This window comes from Leuciscus leuciscus, assembly GCF_965113295.1.
Source record: "Leuciscus leuciscus genome assembly, chromosome: 22".
Taxonomy (NCBI): Eukaryota; Metazoa; Chordata; class Actinopteri; order Cypriniformes; family Leuciscidae; genus Leuciscus; species Leuciscus leuciscus.
The window spans coordinates 27,494,320-27,521,002 of NC_138746.1; the positions used below are offsets into that span (position 1 = coordinate 27,494,320).

Here is a 26,683-nt window from a genome sequence, read left to right on the forward strand (position 1 = left end):
CCGATCGTGGTTGTATCTCTCTATTAGTGTTACTCGATCTTAGTGCTGCATGTGATACTATAGACCACAACATTCTTTTATATAGACTCGAAAATTATGTTGGCATTAGTGGAATTGCATTAGCATGGTTTAAATCATACTTATCTGACCGTTCTCAGTTTGTTCAGTATGGAGTACCACAAGGCTCAGTACTAGGACCGTTGCTGTTCACTACAGAGTGAACAGTAATGGTTACATGCTACCCTTGGGAGATATCCTTACATGCTACCCTTGGGAGATATCATTAGGAAGCATGGCATTAGTTTTCACTGTTATACTGATGATACTCAGCTCTATATTTCTTCACACCCTGACGAAACTTACCAATTCACAAAATTAATGGAATGCATAGCTGATATAAAAAATTGGATGACTAGTAATTTCCTATTACTTAACTCTGAAAAAAACAGAGATTCTAATTATTGGACAAAAAAACGTCCTCACGTAATAACCTAAAATACTGTTTAACACTTTATGGCTGCTCTGTCCAATCTTTGTCATCGGTTAATTCATTAATTCATTACATTTATATAGCGCTTTTCTCAGCACTCAAAGCGCTTTACATAGAAGGGTTACATAGAAGGTGGTTTCTCCTCAACCACCACCAATGTGCAGCATCCACTTGGATGATGCGACGGCAGCCATATTGCGCCAGAACGCCCACCACACACCAGCTTACTGGTGGAGAGGAGACAGAACTACAGAACTACAGAGAGAACTACTGTCAACTACACACTGGTTAGGAACCTGGGTGTGCTCTTTGATACCAATCTTTCATTTGAAAGTCATGTTTCTAGTATCTGTAAAACCGCATTCTTCCATCTTAAAAATATATCTAAATTACGTTGTATGCTCTCAATGAAAGATGCGGAACAAGGCTAGATTATTGTAATGCTCTTATGGGTGGTTGCACTGCACAAATTTTTGGTTTCATTTTCTGCACCTGAACCAGGAAGTATGACCATATTAGCCCGGTTCTAACAACACTGCATTGGCTCCCTATTAAACATTAGCTGCATCCTCCGAAGGCCGCATTTGAAGGCCGATTGCGTCACAGCGGCGTGACGAAGGTTGTCCCAAGTCGAAGGATCCTTCTAATGCGGCCCACCGTCAGTGTTTCCAAGTCTGAGGTTTTCCCGCGGAATTGGGATACTTTTACGTTGTTGCCGAGGGTAATAATTTTTTACGCAGGTTGATTTCCACCCCTGTGAGTACGATTTCGACGCTCCACCACGCCCAAAATATCCCCCAGACGCACAAATCCAGTGGAGAATTCGGCCGCCCGATGGAGAAGAGCCGATGGGCTTTTTGGGCTACTTTTGTTGGACAGACCTGGCAACCATCCTAATGTCCTTCTTTCTCCGGGCTGCGAAGGATAGAACGAGGAACCAGCAGCAGCCAAGAGAAACGAGACCAAGAGGATGAGCTGATCGAGATATTTAGGGAGGACATGAAGTTTCAGAGAGAGAGACAGAGCAGGGAGAGAATGGACAAATTGTTTTCTCTTCTTGACAGATTGGAATAGGAATAAACTTTAAATTTGTAAATTAAACAATCGTAAACATTATTTTTATGTAAGTTATAATTTGAAAATGAAACAAAAAAATTTTTCTTTGCATTGTTTATTTTTGTAATGCAAGTTATAGCTTGTAAATGTAATAAAGAAATTATTCTGTACATTTATTTTGGTCATGTCATTTAATATTGTACATTTGATACAAAATAAACATTTTTACTTACAGTAGCCTATTTTTTACAACTATTTACAAGATAAGTTACGTTTAAGATAAGAAAAACAAAAGTTTAAATTAACAGTATACATAAAACAGATTTTACAAAATGTATATATAAAAAATATAAATTCTGTAGACTTTTATTGAGCTGAGCAGGAGATCCGGGATGGGCTGCACCAGAGACCCTGGTAAGGCCTCTGCCGGAGGGACATCATCTGGGATCAGTGCATATTTCCACCGTCTAGCAACAGGTTTGCAGGGCTGACTCAGTCGACGGCTGCCAGTCACTGAGATGAAAGAGGGAAGAATAAAAGAAATTAACTTGCATCCTCAAAAATCAAACCATAAAATATTTTAACATGCAAAACTGTCCTATGAGCTAAACTCTGCAGGACAGTGGGTCAGTGGCCCTCTAGGACGACGTTGCCCATACCTAATCTATAAGACATATTTTTAGTGTTTCTATTATATACTGTTAATTTTTTTTTTTTTTTTACAATATCTAATGTCAAAATCTAATATCCATGTGTAAAAAGTCAGTTTTTCATAAAAAGTAGCCTACAATATGCCTCTGAGATGAAGTGGAGTTGAATAACAATCTAAAGTACTTCAAAATTATACTTTAATCCAGAGTAAATGTATGTCGTTACATTTCACCACTGGTTATTTGGAAAATGAAACTATCAAAATGTATTGTCAAATTAACACATTTTTGCAAGCTGTGTCCCGGGAGTTGTTCAATGGGACGGTCTGGTTTTGTCGCCTAGCAACTGGTGACAGGCGTTGTGACGAGCGGCAGTAACAATTGTACTGGCCTTTATATAGTATATAAAATCTTATATATATATATATAATGATCTGAGATGTCATCACTCGGCTGCAGAATTTCAACAGCATCAACATTGATCCATGTGATAATATTAGATCTAGAGTATGATTACGACAATGAGTAGGTCCTGACACATGTTGTCTATCTCCAATAGAGTTCAGAATGTCTTTAAATGCCAATCCCAATTCATCTTTTTCATTATCTACATGTATATTAAATTCACCAACAATTAGGACTTTTTCTGCAACCAGTACTCTGATAGAAAATCAGCAAATTCTTTGATAAAGTCTGTATGGTGCCCTGGTGGCCTGTATACAGTAGCCAGCACAAATCTCAAATGTGATGTATCATTTTACACTAAGCAGTGTTACATTAAGCACCAACACTTCAAAATAATTATATTTAAAACAAGACTTCTCAGTAATTCTGAAGATGTTACTATAAATTACAGCAATACCTCCCCCTTTGCCTTTCAGACGAGGCTCATGTTTATAACAGTAATCTTGGGGGGTGAACTCATTTAAAGGAATGTAATCGTCTGGTTTTATAATTACATTACATTTACATTTATTCATTTAGCAGATGCTTTTATCCAAAGCGACTTACAAATGAGAACAATAGAAGCAGTTAAACTAACAGGACAATAATATGCAAGTGCTATGACCCTTCCCAGTTTAATCTAACGCAGTACCTTTTATTTTACTTTTATAAATAGATAAAGAATAGAAGAGAAAATGTTAGTATTAATGGATCAAGTGCTGCCGAAAAAGATGTGTCTTCAGCCGTTTCTTGAAAATGGCTACGGACTCAGCAGCTCTGGTTGAGTAAGGCAGATCATTCTAGCAGGGAACAGTCAAGGTAAAGGTCCGAGAAAGAAATTTTGCACCTCTTTGGCCCCATTTACACTGCATGGTTCAAGTGACCCAATTCCGATTTTTTCCTCTCATGTGGCACAGATCGGATATGACCGGTTGAACGTGTAAGCAAGAAAAAAACGCATGGATTCCGATTTTCTCAGATCGGATTCAGGCCTCACTCATATGTGGTAATAAATCGGATATGAATCGGATACGTGCATTTGCGTGTGCCATGTAAGCAGACAAATCGGATATTCCCCAGTAAATGTGAGTCGTACGTCATTAAAAAAGTGACGTCAACTCAGGTGGACACCACCAACTGAGATCACATGACTTATTATATCCAACAACGTGATCCCACCAGTCTTGAGTCCTTTGCCGCATCCAAACCTCCCTTTGAACCGATGTTGCAGCGATCATCGCTAAATTCGCCCAGGCTGCAACAAGGGCTCTCCTCTTTTTTCTCCGCCGTACGAGACCAATGTTTTGCTGACTTTTTTGCTGACTTTTCAAAATATTGTGGAAAGCAAAACACTGGATAATTTTATTTGCATCTGCATCCATTGCATTTCGTGCTGTTTTACTTACTTTTCCGGGTCAGAATGTCTACATTTGGTAGTTTCGGAAGTGTATAGTGTAAATGCAAAAATCGGATACGGGTCACTTTTAAAAGATGATGTAAGCTGGTCGTCCAAAAAATCGGATATAGTCAGCAAATCGGATTTGGGCATCAAGACCTGCAGTGTAAATGCAGCCTTTGAGATGGCACTACAAGACGACGTTCACTTGCAGAGCGCAAGTTTCTGGATGGCACGTAGGTCTGAAGTAATGAGTTTAAGTAAAAGGGAGCAGAGACAGTGGTTGTTCTGTAGACAAACGTCAGTGACTTGAATTTGATTAGAGCGGCAACTGGCAACCAGTGCAATTTAGTGAGGAGAGGAGTGGCGTGTGCTCTCTTTGGCTCGCTAAAGACCACTCTTGCTGCAGCATTCTGGATCAGTTGCAGAGGTTTGACAGTGCAAGCTGGAAGAGAAGCCAGGAGAGCATTACAGTATTCCCAATGGCTAAAACAAGCGCTTGGACACAAGAAGTTGTGTAGCATGCTCTGATAAGAAGGGTTTCGTACAGTCTACTAAGTATCTCATCACTCCGGCAAACAGGAAGGGGGCCAGAGCAAATTACAGTGCCTGACATCATACTTGCGAGTTCACATACCTCTTTAACGTTAATTTTATGTAGCTCATGTTAACAGACAGAGCATGTGTGCATGAACAAAGGAATGTGAGAGATGGGGCCAGAGGTGCGGGCAGCCCCTATAAAGCTCTGCAAATTTTGGCCATGAATACTGAGTACACAGAGCTTGAAACAGACAATGTTAGAGCAGTTTGAAGAGATGAGGGCACAAACTTACGCATCTTTCCTGCATCACTAAGCAATGTGTACATGTTACACTGGTTTTCAGTCATCCCTTCATCTTTTGACTCATCCATCTACCTTTCCACTTGCAGGCCAGTTTACTTTGAAACCATTCACCACCAGAGGAAGAATGAAAAAAATATACCATTTGGGGTTCTTCACAGTGTTAGACTTTTAGAACATCTCTTGACATCTCAAACTCAAGGTGCCTCAACTACCCTTTTGCAAACTCACAGTACCTCAATACAATTTATGTGCCCTAAAGCTTCAATCATGATGAGGATAATGGAGGAACAAATGGTGGTCTTTAGAGTTCTTTCAGAAACAAAAGGAAGCTCCAACATAGGCACTTGCACCTTTTAAGTACACATTAAGGCACTTGAGGCACCTTCAAAATGGTACCTAATGTTCTCCAAGTCTTCCACCAGTTTGGTAATGGCAGTGTTACTCACCCCTGTTCCTGGAGGCACACCAACAGCACACATTTTGGGTGTCTCCTCATCTAACCCATCTATATTAGGTCTTGGAGTCTTCTAATGAGATTTCATTAGGAAGAGATTGAAAATGTGAATGGTTGGTGTGTCCCCAGGAACAGGGGTGGGAAACACTGATCCAGGAAACCTCAAAGAATGCCTCAAGTACCTTCATTTTTTTACAGTTGTAGCAGCATCCTGCACAATGAGACAAATAATTAAAGAAACTAATGGGGGTTGGGGGCACCCTCACCCACTGTCAAAATTACATACATTTGGCTTGCTCCCATGCATGTTACAGCATAAGTGAACCGACTGAATAGGCCATTCATGCCTTTTACCTTTAGTACACCATTAAAACACATGGTTTATGTTTTAAAATGGACACTGATGAAAATATAGCAGGCTTAGAGAGCTACATACAAAACATGTTTTACAAGCAAGAGATCAGGGGCCATATTCACAAAACATTTTATCTTACCACTAAGAGTTCTCCTAAATGGCAGTAAAAGTTCTTAGTTAAGAGTGTTCTCTTAAAACCTTTTCACAAACCTGCTGTCTCTGTCAGTGATATCAATATTGTAGAATGAGGTATCATGTTGCCATACTCAATATTGTAAGCGCTATATAAATAAATGTGACTTGACCAAACGCATTACACACCTGGTGGAACCCTTGCAGTGTTTTTAAATCAGGGGTGTCCAATTCTGCTCCTGTAGGGCCAATGTCTTGACGTGTCAAATCAATGACCTTTATTTATATGCGCTTTATACAATACAGATTATTTCAAACCAGTGATAACAGGAAAATTATGCATTCCGTCTGTTGTTCAGTTGAACTCAGTTCAGTGTTAATTCAGTTCAGTTGTAAAAATCATCAATTATTAAATTAGTTAATTTAATTTATAAAGCAGTTCTGCAAAAAAAAGAAAAGAAAAAAAGAAAATGATGTCATCGTCCAGCTCAGTTCAGAAGAGTGCCTGGTTTTTCAGCTGGCTAAAAACTCTTTGGTGGATACACGCCTAAATGTATGTTCGAATAAACAACTTTTCTTTTTTTTCTTTTTTTCAAACATGAGAAACATAATTACTGTACATCATTAAATGTATTATGGTAACACTTTATTTGGATGGTCCCTTTAGAACATTCAGGGACTTTAAATCAGGGGTGAACTATGAGTAACTTTGCAGCTACATGTCAACTAACTCTCACTAGAGTATTAGTGGAATATCTGCTTAATATCTGCAAACTCTTTTTTGTGATGGTCCTCCAACAGACACTGTACTGACTATAAGTAACTTTGCAACTACATGTCAACTTATTCTAACCCTAACCCTACTAGTCTACTCATACTCTACTAATACTCTAATGAGAGTTAGTAGACATTAGGTGCAATGCTACTTATAGACAACAGAATGTGTTAAAGGGACCATCAAAATAAAGTGAAACCGGTATTATTATAAAAACTGCCTTATGTGCAATTATACAAATTAGTATTATTTTATATTATCTTAATTTAATATTAAATGACACATTAGCATTAGATTTTTTTTTTCCTTTAGAAAAATGTACATGTACTGTACCTGATATAAATGCAAGTTAATCGATACTGAATTGCAATCGAAATCGAATCTCGAATCATGAAATTTGTTTCAATTCCCTCCCCCCGAAAATGTAATTGCTTTAAAATGTAATAGTGTTCTGCACATACTAGTTCATAATCTGATGTCTGCATCAAAATACTGAACAGAATGAGGGATAATATCCACCTTATTTTTGAGCGGTCGCAGCCATTTGTAATTTTAATGTGTCTGGCTTTCGGTGTCATTCGCTTCCAGTTATTTTTAGCTGTACAAAACAGCTCTTATGCTGCTTGATATTTCAAACTTGTATTTCTTACCATATTATTTGAATGTATTGTCTTGATTATTTACATGCGGGTTTGTAGCTAACAGTTTTACAGTTTACTGCACTTTGACATATTCTTCTTGTTATTTCCCTAAAGCGGCTAATAACTTCTGTGAAGTCTCGCACATTCACAGAAAACATCTTACATCTGCTTTGAAAAATAAGGTGGATACCCTGCATTCATGTTCATCCACATGTTTGGGGAGAGGCTGCGTTTGGGGCCTGCTTGAATGTCACTCATTATGTAAGCAAGAGACAACTCAGTGAATATAGAGAAGAGGCGCCCTCTAGCTGTAATGCTTGTTCGTTTTATGCTCTACCCATTTACACAGTATATATGTTCAAGATTTGCAGGGTCTGTGGATGCTACATCGAAGTTACAACAAAACAGCAATTTTCCAAGGGTACATCATGTTTATTTACTATGCATACAAGTATACAACTACACTCTTTTTTTTATAATTTATTTATAAACTTTTTCAAAGCATTAACAGGAAGCTTAATACAATTAAAGTTATAGCTTTTCCCCCATTATAACCCTTTCCGCCGAAATAATTAACCATACATTACATAAAAGTTAAAACAACAATAGTAATAATAATAACAATTTAAATAAAAAAATAAAAAAATAGAAAATAGAAAAATTAAAAAAATTAAAAAATACACATACATATAGCCAATAATAATATTTTCTGACATATTCGTGGTCCGTACATAATTATAAAACAAAACCCCAATTGGTGATCATATTTAACATTGATCAATAAGTGGGAGAGTCTTCATCTTCTCAAAATATGTAATCATGGGTTGCCAAGTCTTATAAAAATTTTGGACAGATCCTTTCATTAAATATTTATTTTTCTCTAATTTTAAGTATGATACTAGATTGCATAACCACATTGAGGCTTTAGGCGGGCTTGTTGACTTCCACTCCAATAATATTCTTCTTCTCGCTAATAAGGTGGCAAAAGCAATAACATTCTTTACTTTATTTGTCAATGATACTCCATGTTCTGGTACTCCAAAAACAGCAACTTCAACACTGGGTTTTATATCCAAGCTAAAGGCCTCATTTAATGTTTTAAATATGAATGTCCAATAGTCACTCAGCTTTTGACAAGCCCAAAACATATGAAAAAAGTCTACCTTATTACCTTTACATTGATCACACAAATCATCAACATTTGGGTACATTTTTGAAAGTCTACATTTTGTGTAGTAGGCACGGTGGAGGACTTTAAGTTGTTTAAGGCTGAGGCGTGCACAAGAGGTTGATCCATTTACTCTATTAAGAGCCTCATCCCAAATTTCGTCAGGTATTTTGCGTCCTATGTCCTTTACCCACTCACCTCTTATTCTGCTCATTAAAACATCATTTGAGGACATAATCAACTTATACATAATCAATTTGACCTTTAAGAAAAGTAGGAGACTGTAGAATTTTATCCAATAGTGAAGTAGGTGCAAGTCAGGAAAAGTTGAGCTCTGAGATTGAACAATGTGTCAAGACTTGAAAGTAACGAAATAGGTTGGACTGTGACAATTGGAATTTCTCTGAGAGGTCATTAAAACTGGCAAAAATATAAAAATCACTACACCTGGCCAAGCCTACCTCTGCCATTGTGCATACGTGAGATCTATTTTACCAGCAGGAAACAAATGGTTATTACAGAGAGGGCTTAGCATGGAAGAGTTGCTGAGTTTATGCCTTTGTCTAAACTGTGACCATATTTTAAGCGTAGAACTTACAACTGGGCTTGAAGAGTATTTAGAGGGAGAGAATGGTAGCTTCATTGTTATTACAACAAACTATTTGCTTTAAGACGTCAATAAATGCATGCGCAATTTATGATCACTAATACAAAATAAAACATTTTATTCACAAAAATGTCTCTATAATTGCTGCACATTCGTTGAATTCTGAATTTTGCACACATAAATTGAAAACAATTTGTTTGTAGATAGTAAAACATATCTGCAACATTATCAAGTTCACGGATAATTGTGCGTGCATTTATTAATCATTATGATACTAAAATCATAGTAATGTATACTACAAAAATTCAGATGAGTCCAGAATATGAACGCATCGCGTTTAATTTCACGTTAAGCATTTTCCTCCCATAGAAAACCATTATAAGAACGCTAAATGTGGCTTAATGCATATAATGTCCGCTTATTATGTCGAAATAACAAGTTATTATGTCGAAATAACGAGTTATTATGTCGAAATAACGAGATATTTATGTCAAAATAACGAGATATTATGTCGAAATAATGACTTATTATGTCGAAATAACGGTGGATTATTTAGGGTGGAGGAGTCGTCAAAAAGGAAGCCCAACTCCTCTCTGGTCGCCCAAATTTTGGCGTCAGTGTCCGTCATTGTGCACATTGTGTCCATGGTAGCCTAATACTTTGCGCGAGCACTCTTCCTGACTGGAAAACTCCTGAGACCAACATAGTGGAAGGACACAGGTCTACACAGAATCTCTAGAGCATCCACCCATGTATTTATGTCTTTCTTGTATAAATTTACTAACTTTATTTGTTTGTTTTTTGTGAGATTTCAACAGTAAAGAAAATATAGGCTCACAAGGGGTTGTTGACAAAGGATGGATTTTTGAGTTCAACAGCCAGACGCTACATCACGCAGCGAGAATGAGAAGCTGAGGATAAAAGTTTTTTACTTTACCTCAAATCATTCTCTTTTTTTTTTATATAAATTGATCAATCAGACGTTTAAACGTAAGATCTTATTATTTATCAAATTATCCAAAATGTCCTTTGGCACAGATTTGGTCCAGATAAACAGCTGAGCTGTGGCCCAGATTAGATTGCGTTTGGATGTGTTGTGCCGAATTTCGACCCCCTGCCAAATTATTAGAGTCAGTAGGGGAGAGCGGGGCACAACCTAACGCGGGGCTAGTTTTAACAACACCCTTGTTTTAAATACTTCCACACATGCAAGGATGACAAGACTGTGTGTATTTACTACCTATGTCAACAACAATATCAACACTATATAGAGAAAAAAATGCGCCAAAATTCAGAAATCTTTGGAAGATATCACTGAACATTTATTTAACCATAACAAAAGTAAATTTCTTATGTGTTCATTTTTCATCGCTAATGTTGGTGTTTATTTTAAATTAGACAAATCTGATATTATTTTATTCTCCGGCATGTTATTTAACAGTTGATATGGTTCTTTAACGCTTCGCTAACTAGTAGAAGACACTAGCAGGGTTTAAATCGTACTCGGTTACTAACGTAACCTCGGTTCTCTCTAGAAGAGGGAACGAGTACTGCGTAAGATATCTTACGCTAGGGGAAAATCCTTTTCCGCGAGATATTGAAGCCAAAAATTATCCTTAATTTTGTAATAATGCAAAACGCGTTGCAGCAGCAATGCAGACATAGGCGAGACAGCTCGCGCGCCTATTGGCTGCTCTGCGGCAACTGCAGCAGCCTATCGAGCGAGGCCTGGCGTGACGTCAGACCCAATCAGGGCACTTCGCGCCCGCTGCGTCACGTCCCGCCGAAATGGGCGTGGTCTAGGCCTATAAATATCGCTCGCAGGCAGCTATTATCTGGTTTTTCATCATCGAAGCAACCAGAGCGTGTGCATGCACGGCAAGATACGCAGTACTCGTTCCCTCTTCTAGAGAGAACCGAGGTTACGTTAGTAACCGAGTACGTTCTCTTACGAGAGGTCTCTCGTACTGCGTAAGATATCTTACGCTAGGGGACCCAATGTAAAACGCCGTGCATGCTGAGATCTGACACCAAAGACCCAAGGGCGAAAACCCGGGGTACATATAGTGCACAATCACTCAGGGAACTCACAGGGAGTCCGGGAAGAGGGAGGGGTGCAGCCTCACTTTTCCACATATAGTAGCGTCGATGGGACGCGAATTTCATCATACAGACAGGGCGGGGTACGGCCTGAACTGATGGGGAAAATGTGGGTCTTACACAGTTTGCCCAGCTTTATACTGTCGAACATTGAGCTGTGCTCAGCAGACGCAGCATTCTGAGCTGATCGCATCAGGTCAGATAATACTGGTAAATTTAGACCGACAGCAGCCTGGCCTGCAGGGCGGGAACCTCTAGGTTATAAAACCTTATAAATGTAGACGGGGAGGCCCAGCCTGCCGCCATACAAATATCTTGCAAGGCAATCCCACTTGACCTTCGACCACGGGAGGTCTGGGAGGATTCAGTCTCTTAGCTCCTCTAAGGAAGCGGATGACTAAATCGTTCCTTCCTATTGACTGACCAAGCGTTGTTTCTGAGAACGCTGCTATAGCCGCCACATAAACTTTGAGCGTGGAGGGGGCCCTGCCCCCATCCAACAGCTCTTGTAGGAAGGAAAGCACCTCCGTCACACCACAGTTTGTGGGTGACACACCACGGGCTGTGCACCAGCCCGAAAACACCGACCATTTCGAAGAATAGAGTCGTCTTGTAGACGGAGCTCTAGCCTGCGTGATCGTGTTTAATACTCCTTTAGGGAGTCCAACATGTACCCGTTGATGGCCCAGACATGAAGGGACCATAGTTCCGGGTGAGGATGCCAGATCGAGCCGCGGGCCTGTGAGAGGAGATCTCTCCCCATTGGTACTGGCCACGGGGCAGTACTTGCTAACTGCATCATGACTGGGAACCAAGGTTGGTTTTTTCCAGAACGGTGCTACCAGCAGTACTGAGCATCCTTCTTCCCTGATCCGTTCCATCACCTGAGGCAGGAGAGAGACGGGGGGAAAAGCATAGAGCGGGCGGCGGGGCCACACATGGGCCAGCGCGCTCCTGCTCTTGGAGAAAAATTCTTTACAGTGAGCGTTTTCTTGAGACGCAAACAGGTCCACTTCCGCTCTGCCAAATTTCTTCCACAGCAGATGGGCTGTCTGTGGGTGTAGAGACCACTCGCCTGCCGGAACATTGTTCCTGGACAGTCTGTCCGGTCCTATATTCAAGATCCCTGGCACGTGCGCTGCTCTGAGCGAGCGCAGGTTGCACTGAGCCCATACCAGGAGGCGTTCTGCCAGCCTGTACAGTTTCTCGGATCTGATGCCGCCCTGGCGATTTATGTAGGACACCACAGACATGTTGTCCGAACGGACCAAGACGTGGTGACCTTTTATTTGGGGACAAAAACGCGTCAGCGCGTTGTCTACTGCCAGCATTTCGAGGCAGTTTATGTGCAGGAGCTTTTCCCGTTCTGACCACTGGCCGAAGAACGGTCTGCCCTCGAGCAGCGCTCCCCATCCCGAGGTGGACGCGTCCGTGGACACCACTTTCACCCTCGAGGAAGTCCCCAGGCTTACACCTGATTGGTACCAGTCGTTCGCTTTCCAGGGTTTCAGAGCTGTAACGCACTTCTGATTGACCCTGAGGCGAAGCAAACCGGGTGCCCACGCTTCGCGTGGGACTCGCGCTTTCAGCCAAAACTGCAGCGGGCGCATGCGGAGCAGACCCAGCTGGAGCACTGACGATGCTGAGGCCATGAGACCTAGCATCTTCTGAAATCTCTTGAGCGGGACAGACGCGCCGCAGCGAAAGAGTTCGCTGTGCGTCGAATGTCTACCGCGCGCTGTTGTGATAGTCGCGCTATCATGGATAGTGAGTCCAGTTCTGTGCCCAGGAAAGATATTTTCTGACTGGGTGACAGGGAGCTCTTCGCCCAATTGACACTCAGACCCAAATCCTCGAGGTGATCGAGTAAAATGGTCGTGTGTTCTATGAGCACTGTGCGAGATTGCGCTAGAATCAGCCAATCGTCCAAATAGTTCAGCACTCGCATGCCTCTCATTCTGAGGGGTGCGAGCGCCGCATCCATGCACTTCGTAAATGTACGGGGTGCTAGGGACAAACCGAACGGCAGGACTGTGTACTGATATGCCTGGCCCTCGAAGGCGAATCTCAAATATCGCCTGTGACGTGACGCTATCTGTATTTGAAAATACGCGTCTTTCAGATCTATTGACACGAACCAATCTCCTTGGCGAATCTGCGCGAGGATTTTTCTGGTCGTGAGCATCCTGAACTGTCGCTTCACAAGCACTCTGTTCAGTTGCCTTAGATCTAGTATGGGTCTGAGACCCCCGTCTTTTTTCGGTACCAGGAAGTATCTGCTGTATAGCCCTCCTTCGCTCTGAACTTAAGAGAGAGGCTCTATGGCCCCTTTGTTCAATAGTTTCGCCACTTCGGCTCGAAGTAAATGTGCTACTTCTGCTTTTACCGTGGTCTTGACGCGCGCCGTATAGCGGCGAGGGTGTCGGCGAAACTGTAGCGAATAGCCTCTTTTTATAATGCGTCTGCATGAATAGCTAGGGGTTGAATACGAAGCGCGCTCCGTTCGCTCAGCGATGGAGAGGCTTCGGTGTGCTGTAACACAAGCGTTGCGCTCGTGACATTTGAGGCATGGGGCGCGCTGATAACAGCGGGCAGATTGCCCGCGCTCGACTCCTTTGCGCCGGTCAACCGCGAGGGGGAGGGCTGGGCGAGTCCCGTAGGAACTGTCATGTCTTATCACACCGAAAACATTGTTCGCTTGAGTGAAGTGAATGCACGCTGGTTTCGTTTTTACAGAAACCGTGAGACATGCATAACGTGGTGTTTGTGGGCACTGGGTAGTGGGCACATTTACCAAGTTTGAAGCGCAACCGATCTGAGTCGATTTTATGCGCGGGCCCTGTGTGACAGGCTGTGCTTGTGTGTAGAGATGGGCACTGGGCAGTGGGCATTCTTACTACACGAGACACCATCGGCCGTGGCCGGGACACCAGAAAATACACTCTCTTGGGGATTTATCTGGGTAGCCGTGAAAACGGCATTTGTGTGCAGGCAAGCGGGCGACAGAACCGGCTTGTTGGCTGCAGAAAACACTGGAACAGTCACATTTGCTGGAACTGGACGAGCGAATAACTTTGGTGGGAGTCCGGCCGCAGCGGGACTCGAACACCGTCATTTTCCTAGGCATGCTAGGACGACTTCGGGGCCTCGGGCTTTACCACAATCCTAGGCCGCGGGCCACGCATGGCGGGGTGGCGGCTGGATGAGCGGGAGCGCGGTCTCGCGCTTCGGGCCTGGCGGCGCTGCGAAGTGGCGGCAGTGGACGGTGGCTGGGGCTGTGAGCTCTGTGCAGACGGTTTCGCACGGCCTGCTGCAGAGCTGGAGCGCTTCGGGAGGAAGTGCTTCATAGCCTGTGACGCTTTCTGTACCTCTGCGAATCTCTCCGCAAAATCCTTGACGGAGGATCCAAAGAGGCCAGCGAGAGAAAACGGGGTGTCGAGGAACGAGGTGCGCTCGGACTCGGCCATTTCTGAGAGCGTCAGCCACAGGTGTCTCTCGGTCACAGTGAGAGAGGCCATACTCCGTCCAATGGCCTGTGCTGCGGACTTAGTGGCACGGAGAGCGAGGTCCGTGGCGCTTCTTAGGTCCGGCACGCAGATCGCGTCAGGTCCTTTCTCATCCAGCTTTCGGAGGAGATCGGCCTGGAAGATCTGCAACGTGGCCATGGTGTGCAGCGCTGACGCAGCTTGCCCGGCGGCGGAGAAAGCGCGGCGGAGCAGGCTTGACATCGTGCGGCAAGCTTTAGAGGGTAGGGCCAGCTTAGCGCGCCGTCCAGCGGAGGGCGGACATAAGTGGGCTGCTATCGCCTCTTCGACCGGCGGCAGCGAAAGGTATCCCCTGTTCTTGGCATCGTCAACTGCATAAAATGCCAAAGAAACAGCTGGACGCACTCTAGCTGAATAGGGGGTTCCAGGACTTCTTCGTGGAGCTCAGGAAGAAAGGGCGCTGGTTTGGACGCAGGCGAAGCGCGCTCCCCAGGCAGGAAAAAGCCATCCAGCCGGTTGTGAGCGGGCTGCTCGGGCGAAGACCACTCGAGGACTCGAGGCCTGTGCGAGTATCCGCATGAGCTCCGTCTCGATGGACGCTCTCTTGCCTGACGATGTGCGGGCAGGGGGCGCGAGATCCTCAGAGCCCGCCCAATCCTCACTGCCTGACGCCAGGATAGAGCAGGAATCATCCTCTCCCAGCAGGGCTTCCTCGTCAGCGATGTCGACGGAAGCGGCGGCAGACAGCGGCCGCTGTCCGTCAGGAAGAGAAGCTGAAGAAGCCGGTGAAGCAGGCGGGCGAACCGGCGAGCTTTGGCGGCTGGGGGAAGGTTCCGGGACCCACTGGGCACGGCGCTTTTTACGGCGCAACAGCGGCGGGCGGGGGAACAGTCTCGGTGAAGAAAGCCAGGCGAGTCCTCAGAGTCGCCATGGGCATCAGCTCGCAGTGGGGGCAGCCGCCGTCAGCGAGCGCGAGAGCTGCATGTTCCTCACCCAGGCAGGAAACGCAGACAACATGGCGGTCCCCGTCGCTGAGTGTTGCTCTGCACGAGCCGCAGGAAGGCATCTTGAAAAAGACGCTGCTCTTTTAGAATGTGTGTCGCGGCAGCGAGAATAAAAGGATATAAGCGCCGGAAAGCGCAGCAGGAAGGCAAGGAAGGCGGCACGGCCAGCGACTTCAGTGACTTGTCCCGCTGAAGGTGCTCTCTCTCAGACGGCGCGGCTTCTTCTCCAGCTCCAGCGATGCGTGTGCTTCGCTTGAAGGATGAAAAATCAGATAATAGCTGCCTGCGAGCGGTATTTATAGGCCTAGACCACGCCCGTTTCGGCGGGATGTGACGCAGCGGGCGCGAAGCACCCTCATTGGGTCTGGCGTCACGCCAGGCCTCGCTCGATAGGCTGCTGCAGTTGCCGCAGAACAGACAATAGGCGCGCAAGCTGCCTCGCCTATGTCTGTATGCTGCCGCAATGCGTTTTGCATTATTACAAAATTAAGGATAATTTTTGGCTTCAATATCTCGCGGGAAAAGGATTTTCCCCTAGCGTAAGATATCTTACGCAGTACGAGAGACCTCTCGTAAGAGAACCCAAGTTTCTATATGCACTTATAAGACCTGACCTGAACGAACCATCAATCATTAATTTAACCCTTCTCTCGTTTCTTAGGCGGGTTATTAAATCAATGCACCAGTTCAGCTTAAGAGTCTGGAGGCTACTTGCTTATTTGCTTCCTTCTTGGGGATTCCCTTTCGTCGGTGTAAAAGGGGGTTTCCCGAGTTCGTTCGTTGGCTGGTGTCCTCATGCCTGATGTCTGGGGTGGCCAATCACGTGGTGTGCTGGCGGATAGATGGAGAGTCTTTGCTGCTGGAAAGCAGGCTTTGCAGACGAATCGTGGACCGAAACTTGGCCGCAAAACTTAATTTAGAACCGAGACTCACAACGGAAAAGAAAAGAAAAGAAAACTAAGAAAAGAAAGAAAATTGAGACGAGAGTAGTTAGATGGCTTGAACGAAGTTGTTTAACCCATGTTCTTCTGATCTTGATTTGGGTTCTTTCGTCTGCGCGTTTACATGGTTACTTGTCTGTCTGGTCTCTTCTCCCTTCGCGCACTTTTTCTATCCTTGTTGTTGTTCTTCTCTACAAAACTTTGTTCGGGTCTAAGATTTTAAACTCAAAAGTTTGTCCAGCCTCCTGGATGAGTTCTGACCAATTAAACACTGGCTTAATTTAGGAGGTGGTGTTCTTTTCACTTCTGATCGTAAATCATGCTTATCTGTGATCCCCTTATTCTCCAGCACTAGCAGAGAGAAAAGAGGTCACAGTTTAGACATTATTACTATTACAAAACATTTTACACAGATTTCAATCAAGCCATCTTTTGAGTTAAGAACATACAGTCATATTGATAGGAGACACAACACACTTTCATTCAAACGTCTAATAGTTATAACAATTACATGAATTATATGGGATCTAAGCATATTAGACACACATGAAAGTGGTAGACACAATCTAGAATTATGTGGTTGCAAGATGTTTGATTATAAGTCCATCGAAAATTGTTTTGGGATGATTTCATGTATTGTTATAGGTAAAATCTCAGTTCTCTTGTGGCTTGAAGAGATTTTACACCCTGGGTCATTCAGAGGTCCTTAAGAAGAGGGGGTCTGTTTTGTATATCTGTCGTGGGGGTCAGCAGCTTCTGCTGTTATCTTGATTGAGCACTGAGCTGTGCCATCTCTGAACCAATCAGTCTTCTCAAAACCATCTAACATTGATAAGTTCTTCCGTTTGCATGGCCGTAAGAGTTCTTAGGTAGACTGGCTGGAGCCTTCTTTTATGGTTCTGGATTGGTGATTTGGGGTCTGGAATGTTGAGTTCTGTGTGGAATTATGTTTGAACAAATCACCTGGAAGATTCATTGTGTTTGATTTGCCCTCAAATCCTACACCACTGTGCTGAAGAGTAGAGCCTGTGCTTCAGTCCAGGAGAAAATCTACAAACATTGATGATATGCAGCATGTTGCTTTATTTAACAGGCGGTGCCTGTGTAGATGCTGGTCCAGTGGAAATCTTTTTATGTACAATAGTTTTTTAGTGGCCTCAAATGAAATAAGTTCACAGTAATACTTTGCTCACATTATTAATGCATTATACATTTTAGTTAATACATTTAAATGACAGTTGGTCAATTTAAGGCAGTCGGTTTCTGCAAGTGAAATTAGATAACTCAAGTTTTAATTTAGTGCATTTTTACAGTAAGTAACATACTGTAAATTACAGTAAAGAACTGTACAATTAACAGTAAATTACTGGCAACAGTGTTTTTTTTACATAAAAAAATGTAATGTGTTGTTGAATCATTCATTCAAGAGAAGGAGGAGAGTTCAACTCATTAATACTCTTTACATTTTTCTTCAAAAAAATCAGCAGTTGAAATTATTGGGCAATTGAGAATTCTTATATTAGAGTACAAACATGTTTAAACACCAATGTCTATGGTAACATCCTCAAAACAAATAGTATTCAATAATATTATTATGTATTCTAGAAGCATTATCCAAATTATTTTGATTTTAAATTAACTTCCCTTTCCCTTAAAACTTGATTCACCTTAAAATATGTTTAATAATTGTTGATATTTAAGCACTAAACTGAGAGTTCCCTTTCAGTCGGGTAACGTTCGACTTAGTCGATCGTACACCGACTGTATGGGATAACGCCTAGTGAGCCCGATCACTCTGATTACTCTTAAAGTCAAGCCAACAAGCTTTGGCAGGTGCGTAATCAACGCCCCACCTTACCCTGCGGGTATAAACACGGAAGTGGATACACCTACCAGTTGTCTTTTGCTTTCGGAGCTGATCGGTTCATTCTGATGGTCTCTGATCGAGCGGCTATACAACGAGTGTGCCGGTGTTCTTCTGGAAGACTCTCCTGGTGTCGGTGTTTACAGCAGTTGCAGCGGTGGTCGCGAGCTACGGAAGCTCTCTTCAGCTGTTTCCACAGCATTTTCTTCTTAGTAAGAGTGTTTTGTTGACGCGGTTGAGGGCGGAAGTAGTGAGTGCTTCACTTTCGAGTGTTGCCGCGGTTGTTCCCCTGTGTGCTCCGGCACAGGTGACGGGTTCCATTTCTAAAAGAGAAAACACGGTTGTGATTTGTGTGTCTTTTTCAAGATGCCATTTCATCCGTGCGTTTCTGGGTGCGGTCGGTCTCTGTCGTCCTCTGACGGCCACGAGAGCTGCGTCACGTGCCTGGGCATTCAGCACGCTGAAGCAGCTCTTGTGGATGATTCATGTCCTCATTGCGGGGATATGATCATCTCGGTGCTAAGATCGAGACTCGCTTCCGTTAAATGCGGAAGTGTAGTCCCCGGCCTTTGTCCCGTTCTAGAGCGCCCCCTGGGTTAACCTCCCAGGGGAAACCTGGAATGCCGCAGGGTACAGGTGATCTGAGAGTTACGGTGAGGGGTAATCCGCCCGGCGTGGCCCCGTGAATCCCTCCCGTTTCTCAGGCATCGCAGCCAGGGGAAGCTCAGCAGGAATGCGCCGGTCCCTCTGTGATGGACCGACCGGACATTTCTTTTGGGGCGACTCCGGACGATGGAATGTCCATCGCAGCATCAGAGGGGGAGCTTGATTTGACGGAGGAAGACTCGGTGCCGTTGCCCTCCTCCGGGAGGGTGGCGACTCCGATGTTGGATCCTGAGATGACAGCTATGCTCAAGAAGGCCGCCGAGGCAGTCGGGCTCGTGTGGAATACTCCACCGCGTCCCGAACCGTCTCGGTTGGATGATTGGTTTCTTGGAGCGGGCCAGTCTGGTTCTCAGCCCGCCGCTCCGGTACCTTTCTTTCCTGAAGTGCATTAGGAGCTCACTAGGTTGTGGAAGGCACCTTTCTCTGCCAGAAACAGGTTTGGTAGCTCCTCCTCCCTCACTACCCTCGATGGAGGTGCGGATAAGGGTTACGAGGTGATCCCCCCAGTGGAGCGGTCTGTTGCGATGCAACTGTGTCCAGCTACCGCTACCTCCTGGAAGGGAGACCCTCGTCTCCCCTCTACATTTACATTTACATTTACATTTAGTCATTTAGCAGACGCTTTTATCCAAAGCGACTTACAAATTAGGACTTAATTAAGCGAGTCATCATGAAGAGGCAAAAACAACAACAACGCAAGAAGTGCTCAAAATACGATGTTCATGTATTATTCAGAGTAGCATAAGCCTGATAAGTGATGTTTCAAAGGGAAAGGAAATATTATTATAATTTTTTTTATATATATTTTTTTTTTTATAAGGTTAAGTGCTCACGGAAGAGATGGGTTTTCAGCTGTCTTTTGAATGTTGTCAGGGATTCTGCATTCCGGATGAGGGTGGGGAGAGCGTTCCACCAGCATGGAACTGTGAATGAGAATGTTCTGGAAAGTGATTTTGTGGCTTTCTGTGATGGAACCACGAGACGTCGCTCGTTGACCGATCGTAGGTGTCTGGTAGGGATGTAGACTCGTAGGAGTGAGTGAAAGTAGGAGGGAGCTGAGCCTGTGATAGATCTGTAAGCAAGCGTCAGTGCCTTGAACTTGATGCGAGCAGCGAGAGGTAGCCAGTGCAGAGAGATGAACAGGGGAGTGACGTGGGCCCTCTTGGGCTCGTTGAAGACAAGACGAGCTGCAGCATTCTGGATCATCTGTAGGGGTTTGGTTGCACATGCTGGAAGTGCAGCCAGAAGAGCATTGCAGTAGTCAAGCCTAGAGATGACCAGGGCCTGGACGATAAGTTGTGTTGCATGCTCAGTTAGGAAAGGCCTGATCTTCCTGATGTTGTGCAGTGCAAACCTGCATGATCGAGCTGTCTTTGAAATGTGATCTGTGAAGGTCAGCTGGTCATCAAACGTTACTCCAAGATTTCTGACCGATCTTGATGGGGTGATTAATGATGACTCTAGCTGGATGGTGAAGTCGTGCTGTAGAGACGGATTGGCAGGGAGGACGAGAAGCTCAGTCTTTGCCAGGTTGAGCTGCAGGTGATGTTCCTTCATCCATGTGGAGATGTCCGCCAGACAGCTTGAGACCCGTGCAGCTACTGTGGGATCATCTGGTTGAAATGAGAGGAAGAGCTGCGTGTCATCAGCATAGCAGTGGTAGGAAAAACCGTGTTCCTGTATGATGTGTCCCAGTGATGTGGTGTAGATGGAGAAGAGGAGGGGACCAAGAACTGAACCCTGGGGAACACCTGTGGTCAGCTGATGTGCTCTGGATACCTCACCTCTCCATGCAACCTTGAAGGACTACCTGTGAGATAGGACTCAAACCAGTGGAGTGAAGTTCCTGTGATGCCCAGTGATGAGAGGGTGGACAGAAGGATCTGATGATTCACAGTGTCGAAGGCAGCAGACAGATCCAGGAGAATGAGGACTGAAGATTTGGAAGCAGCTTTTGCGATCCGTAGGGCTTCTGTGACTGACAGTAATGCAGTCTCAGTTGAATGCCCTTTCTTGAAGCCATATTGGTTGACATCCAGCTGGTTGTTTAGAGACAAGAAGGATGTTACTTGGTTGAAGACAGCTCTTTCAAGTGTCTTCGCAATGAATGGTAGGAGAGAGATAGGTCTGTAATTCTCTACAAATTATGTGTTTAGCGTTGGTTTTTTGAGCAGTGGAGTAACCCGAGCCTGCTTGAATGCTGTAGGGAAGGTGCCAGTATGGAGGGATGAGTTGATGATGTGTGTGAGTGATGGTAGAAGTGTGGGAGAGATGGCTTGTAGAAGGTGTGAGGGGATGGGGTCAAGAGGGCAGGTGGTAGGGTGACTGGAGAGGAGAAGTGTAGATACTTCTTCCTCGGTTAGCGAAGAAAAGGAGGACAGAGGGATATTGGCTGCGGAAGGGGTCGGGGTCTGGGTTCCTGTGTGTGTGGAGCTGAGAACTGACTGCTGATAGCTGTTGTTTTGTTGGTGAAGAAGTTCGCAAAATCGTCAGCAGTTAAGGAGGAGGCGGGTGGTGGTGGAGGTGGACAGAGGAGAGAGTTGAATGTCTTGAAGAGTAATCGTGTGTTGGAGGAGCTGTTGATCTTGTTGTGGAAGTATGAAGATTTTGCAGCATGAACATCAACAGAAAAGGAAGAGAGGAGAGATTGATACATACTCAGGTCAGATGCGTCTTTTGATTTGTGCCATTTCCTCTCCGCTGCCCTGAGTTCGGTCCGGTGTTCCCGAAGAACCTCAGATAACCAGGGGTTAGAGGGAGTAGCGCGTGCTGGCCTGGAGGAGAGAGGGCAGATAATGTCTAGAGAAGAGGTTAGAGTGGAGCATAAGGTGTCCGTTGCGGTATTCACATCCAGAGATGAGAATTGTGAGGGTGGGGGAAGAGAGGATGACACGGCAGAGGAAAGATGGGAGGGGGAAAGTGAGCGCAGGTTTCGTCTGAAAGTGACTGGTGGTGGGGGTGGTGGTGCAGGGGTAGAGAGTTGTAGACTGAAAGTAATGAGGAAATGATCTGAAACATGGAGTGTTTAAAGCCTGTAAGTTCTCGTCTGCTTTTGCGGGCACCCGTACGCTTTCCCAGTGGTCCTATGGAACAGCAGTGACTTCCTGACCTAAACTCGACCGTCCGCCATGCGGAGGCTCTTGCAGCTTTGTGTTTAGGCACTGGAAGGTGGCAGTAGTAGTGGCGTGTTAGAGGATTCCATACAGTCGGTATACGATCGACTAAGTTGAACGTTACCCGACTGAAAGGGAACGTCTCGGTTACCAATGTAACCCTCATTCCCTGAAGGAGGGAACGGAGACTTAGTCCCCTTGCCACTTCTACACGACCACCGCTGACTGGGGCACGATCTGCTCCTCCGCGAAAAACAACTGGTAGGTGCATCCACTTCCGTGTTTATACCCGCAGGGTAAGGCGGGGCGTTGATTACGCACCTGCCAAAGCTTGTTGGCTTGATTTTAAGAGTAATCCGAGTAATCGGGCTCAATAGGCGTTATCCCATACAGTCGGTATACGATCGACTAAGTCGAACGTTACCCGCCTGAAAGGGAACGAGGGTTACATTGGTAACCGAGATGTTTTTCACACTTGTACAATTTTTCTACTTTAACCTGTTTTTTTTTTTTTTTTATGCCAACTGCATACATTTTGGCACAGGTGTGTATTTTTATTGGAATTTAAATAATAATCTATTTTGCACTAGGTACACAAAATACTTCCTCTCAGCACCTTTTGGACAAAACTGTCCACATTGGAAAAAAAGTATCAGTAATTTTTAAACCCAGGGCCATTTAAGTATAAAATGATGCAATCTTTGTTAAGAGGCTTTTCACAAAAAAAATTGTGTGTTGGCAAGGCTTCAAAATTTTAATTTATGCAATTTTTTACCAGATGGGGCCATTTTTTCAGGTTTGGCCTATAAAGCAAATACTCACTTTATTCCTGTTTTCCGGCATATTATAAAGTCAATTGGATCAATTATGCAGCGATAATTGTAAGGGTGTGTTTGTATGGATGTCAGAGTGTGGTTTGTATGTGTGTAATAAAAAAAAAAATTGTGTGTGTGTCAGTGTTGCCAGATTAGAAATGTCGAAGTATCGTACCAAAACCTCAAAATTATCGTTTTTTGAGAAAAATTATCGTACACGAACCAAACGCATAAAATATAGCTATTTTCCAACAATTTTATTTTCCAAATAATTTTACAGCCAATTTAAACAAGCTGTGTAATGCGCTCACACTAACTGGAGGAAGTCTGGCTACTTAACTTTTTTTTGCCAAATAGTGCAGCAGATTAGTAAAAAAATCGTTCACTTTGGTATAGAAGCATGAAATTTGGCACAGATACTCTCTAAGGGCCACTATTTTGGAAAAAGGCATTGGCCACTCAAAAATTCAATATGGCGGCCATTTTTCAAAATAGCGGCCATCTTGAAAAAATGGCCGCCATGTTGAATTTTTCGGTGGCCAACGCCTTTTTCCCAAAAAGTGACCCTTAGGAGTATCTGTGCCAAATTTCATGCTTCTATACCAATTTGAACGATTCTCTTGAAATATGCCATTAATCTGCTGCACTAAAAGTGCAAAAGATATGCCGACAGTCCACATTTTGAACTAAAAAATTGTAATTGAACATAATTAAAATTGTAGTGTAGTGTAAAAAAAATTGTAGTGCAAAACTGTAGTGTAGTGTTGACGTGCGGGCGACACCGTGTGGTGCCTGTGTGTGTGTGTGTGTGTGTGTGTGTGTGTGTGTGTGTGTGTGTGTATACGTGCTTGCGTGCAGGCAGGCGAGCCTGCAAAATGATTCGGGGTCAGAGAGAGAGGCGGTAGGATGTGTGTTTGGACGAACGACTGAAAACTCTGAAATTATCGTACATTATGGGATTTTTTTCATTATTGATCGTACATCGTACAGAGGTCAAAATTATCGTACAAATACGATAATTATCGTACATCTGGGGCCCGTTCTTCGTACGTCGCTAACTCAGTTAGCTGGATTTGATTGTTGGCGATTTGGCATGATCTTGGATTGTTTGGTTCTTCGAAGCTCATCCTGAACTTGCTGTCATAGCCAGGGGCGTAAATTTCATCTAAATGTTGGGGGGGGGACAATAAACATAATATTCCTAAAGAGCAATTTTTGAAGGGGACACCAATAATACAGGCAAAATTTTACTTTCTATGGATATGTGTACACAGAGGAAAGCCTTACTACTAGTATTAGTGTAGCTAGCATGGAGACCGTGCCATTATCCTTCTTCTCAAAGTTTCTCTCTGGTTCATTGCAAAAGCTGACTAAATTGACCAAAATATTCTTCATTGGTGTGCGAAATTGACAAAAAATGATCTCTATATTTTCAGGGATTTTATCGATAACGATAATTAGACAATATTTTGCTGAGTGTGTTATTGTGCTGGTAACTTGGCATGTTTAGGACTGCCGTGGACTGCCGACTCCTAAAGTTTTTGATATTCTTCATATTCTGTGTGGCGGTCAGTTCACAGCAGTGACAGAAATCATTTTTCCAATAAGTTTCAATAGATTTTTACCTTCATTGGCATTTTTACCTTTATAAATGTATTTTTTAAACCTAAATATATGCATGCATCATCTTTTGTGTCAATTTCATACATTCAATTAAATTTAATTATAATAATAAGACACAATAGGGCTGTTACCAATCAAATTAAATAAGTATCAACAAAATCTTTGCAATGGAGAGGAAACACAAAAGCTGCATTTGAAATGGCATTTAGATTTTACACAGACATAAAAAATGTTTTGTTTAAAACATAAAACGTTGAATATTGATATATAAAATGATTTAAAACATGAAAAGATACTTTAAATGTGAAATTAATTAAGCAATTCATTGTTAATGAGTGAGTCATTGAGATTCAACTGATTTGTTCAAAACGCTGATTAATAATTCAGTAAGGAAATACCTCGTGTGTTTCTCAGAGACGCAAATACAGTGCTTTGGCTTAGTTTTGAACTATTTTCGTTGGCGAAATAGAGTTAAAACAGGCAATATGGTGTCTAAAAGCAAACTTTTCAATTATCAATTTATTAAATCACATTATTATCATGTTAATATCTGGAGAAAAACTGCACTCTTTGTGTGATATTATATTAGATTAACTATATTAAACGATATAAACTCACTAAATCACACAGTGAAAGTGTGAAAATGTAAATGCGCACCCTTGTGTAATCTACAAGACTACACATAGCCTATGTGTACACTTTATAACGGTTTTAAACAATCTAGGTAAACGCACAGACTGTATAAAACAAGGTTATAATCGCCAACATAGCGAGGCGGACTAACGTTACATTGGTTATCATAAAAAAATTTGTCATGATTTATTAATGACGCAGTGTAGCATAATCTGTATTAAAGAGAAAATAATCACTTCATCCAAGGTTTAAAGTGAATAAAATAGCCTTGACTTACTGGAGTTCCACAACAGAAAAACCTTGTTCTCTCCCACTGGACTAGTTTGTTTGTGATGATGAGGTAAAAGGGGAGCAGGCAGTGGACCAAAGCACTGTGAGGTAAGGGTGGGGGACTCAAAATTTTAAAAAGGTTTTTTTTTTTTTTTTTTGCCCCGTTTGCATTTTTATTATTTTACTACTTAAACAATTATTTTAAGTATATTTCATTATATTATTTACAATACACATACTTTAATTCTATTTTTAGGAGGGGACAACCCTCAGATAGGGGGGGTCCTGACCCCCCCGACCCCCCCGCGATTTCCGCCTATGGTCATAGCAACAGGTGCGCAATCTTAAACCTGCTCGCGAGCAGGCTTATTTCATGTAAACAGGATTAGACTGCGGCTTCATAAGCGGAGCTGATACGGGAAGTCCACCGCAGCGCGATAGTGCACTTTCAGAGATATGTAGTGAATGTGAAAGACATAATTCACCTTTGTTATTAAGTGTAGTTCTGTACACTGTTTTTCTGCATAACTGTTCAGGGATCGCGGTCCCTTTAAGATGTTGGGAAGGCGTGATGACGCGGGACGCTGATCAGCGCTCTCTTTCAGTGGTTTTGTTTACCTTGAGAAATAAACGACACACGCATTCGTGTGCTCAAAGTGAGAAGTTGTCTCTTGCAAATTACTGCAATTTCCACACTGGTGACCCCGACATTAGTCTGCTGGACGTATCCAGAGACGCGACGCGATCATGACCGCGAACGCTGTCACCCTCAAACTCCCCGAATTCTGGGAATCGTCAGCATCTGCATGGTTCGCCCAGACTGAAGCGCAGTTCGCGCTGCGTGAGATCACCGCGGATACGACTAAATATTACTACGTTGTGTCTGCTCTCGGAAATTCAACAGCATCCAGGGTGGTTAGCCTTCTTACAAATCCTCCCGAAAATGAGAAGTATAAAGCACTTAAAACCCACCTGTTGAAAACGTTTGAACTGTCGGACACTGAGAGAGCCAGCAGGCTTTTCTCACTTCAAGGACTGGGTGACAGCAAACCGTCCGAGCTCATGGACCGTATGCTGGATCTTTTGGGCGAACACAGACCTGACTTTCTTTTCATCCAGCTTTTCCTGCGTCAGCTGCCTTCCCAAGTGAGAGCTGC

General features: G+C 43.5%; 1 protein-coding gene and 1 long non-coding RNA gene across 2 annotated transcripts in view; one reads left to right on the forward strand and one right to left on the reverse strand.

The window, feature by feature from the left end:
- LOC309487005 (uncharacterized protein) overlaps positions 1-22,064 on the reverse strand; it is a 344,782-nt gene extending 322,718 nt beyond the window's left edge. The window contains exon 1 of the mRNA XM_082154545.1: positions 19,668-22,064. The gene's annotated coding sequence lies outside the window, so the exon portion shown is untranslated. The remainder of the gene's footprint in view (positions 1-19,667) is intronic.
- LOC309487037 overlaps positions 1-26,683 on the forward strand; it is a 206,986-nt gene that overhangs the window by 171,480 nt on the left and 8,823 nt on the right. The window lies entirely within an intron of this gene.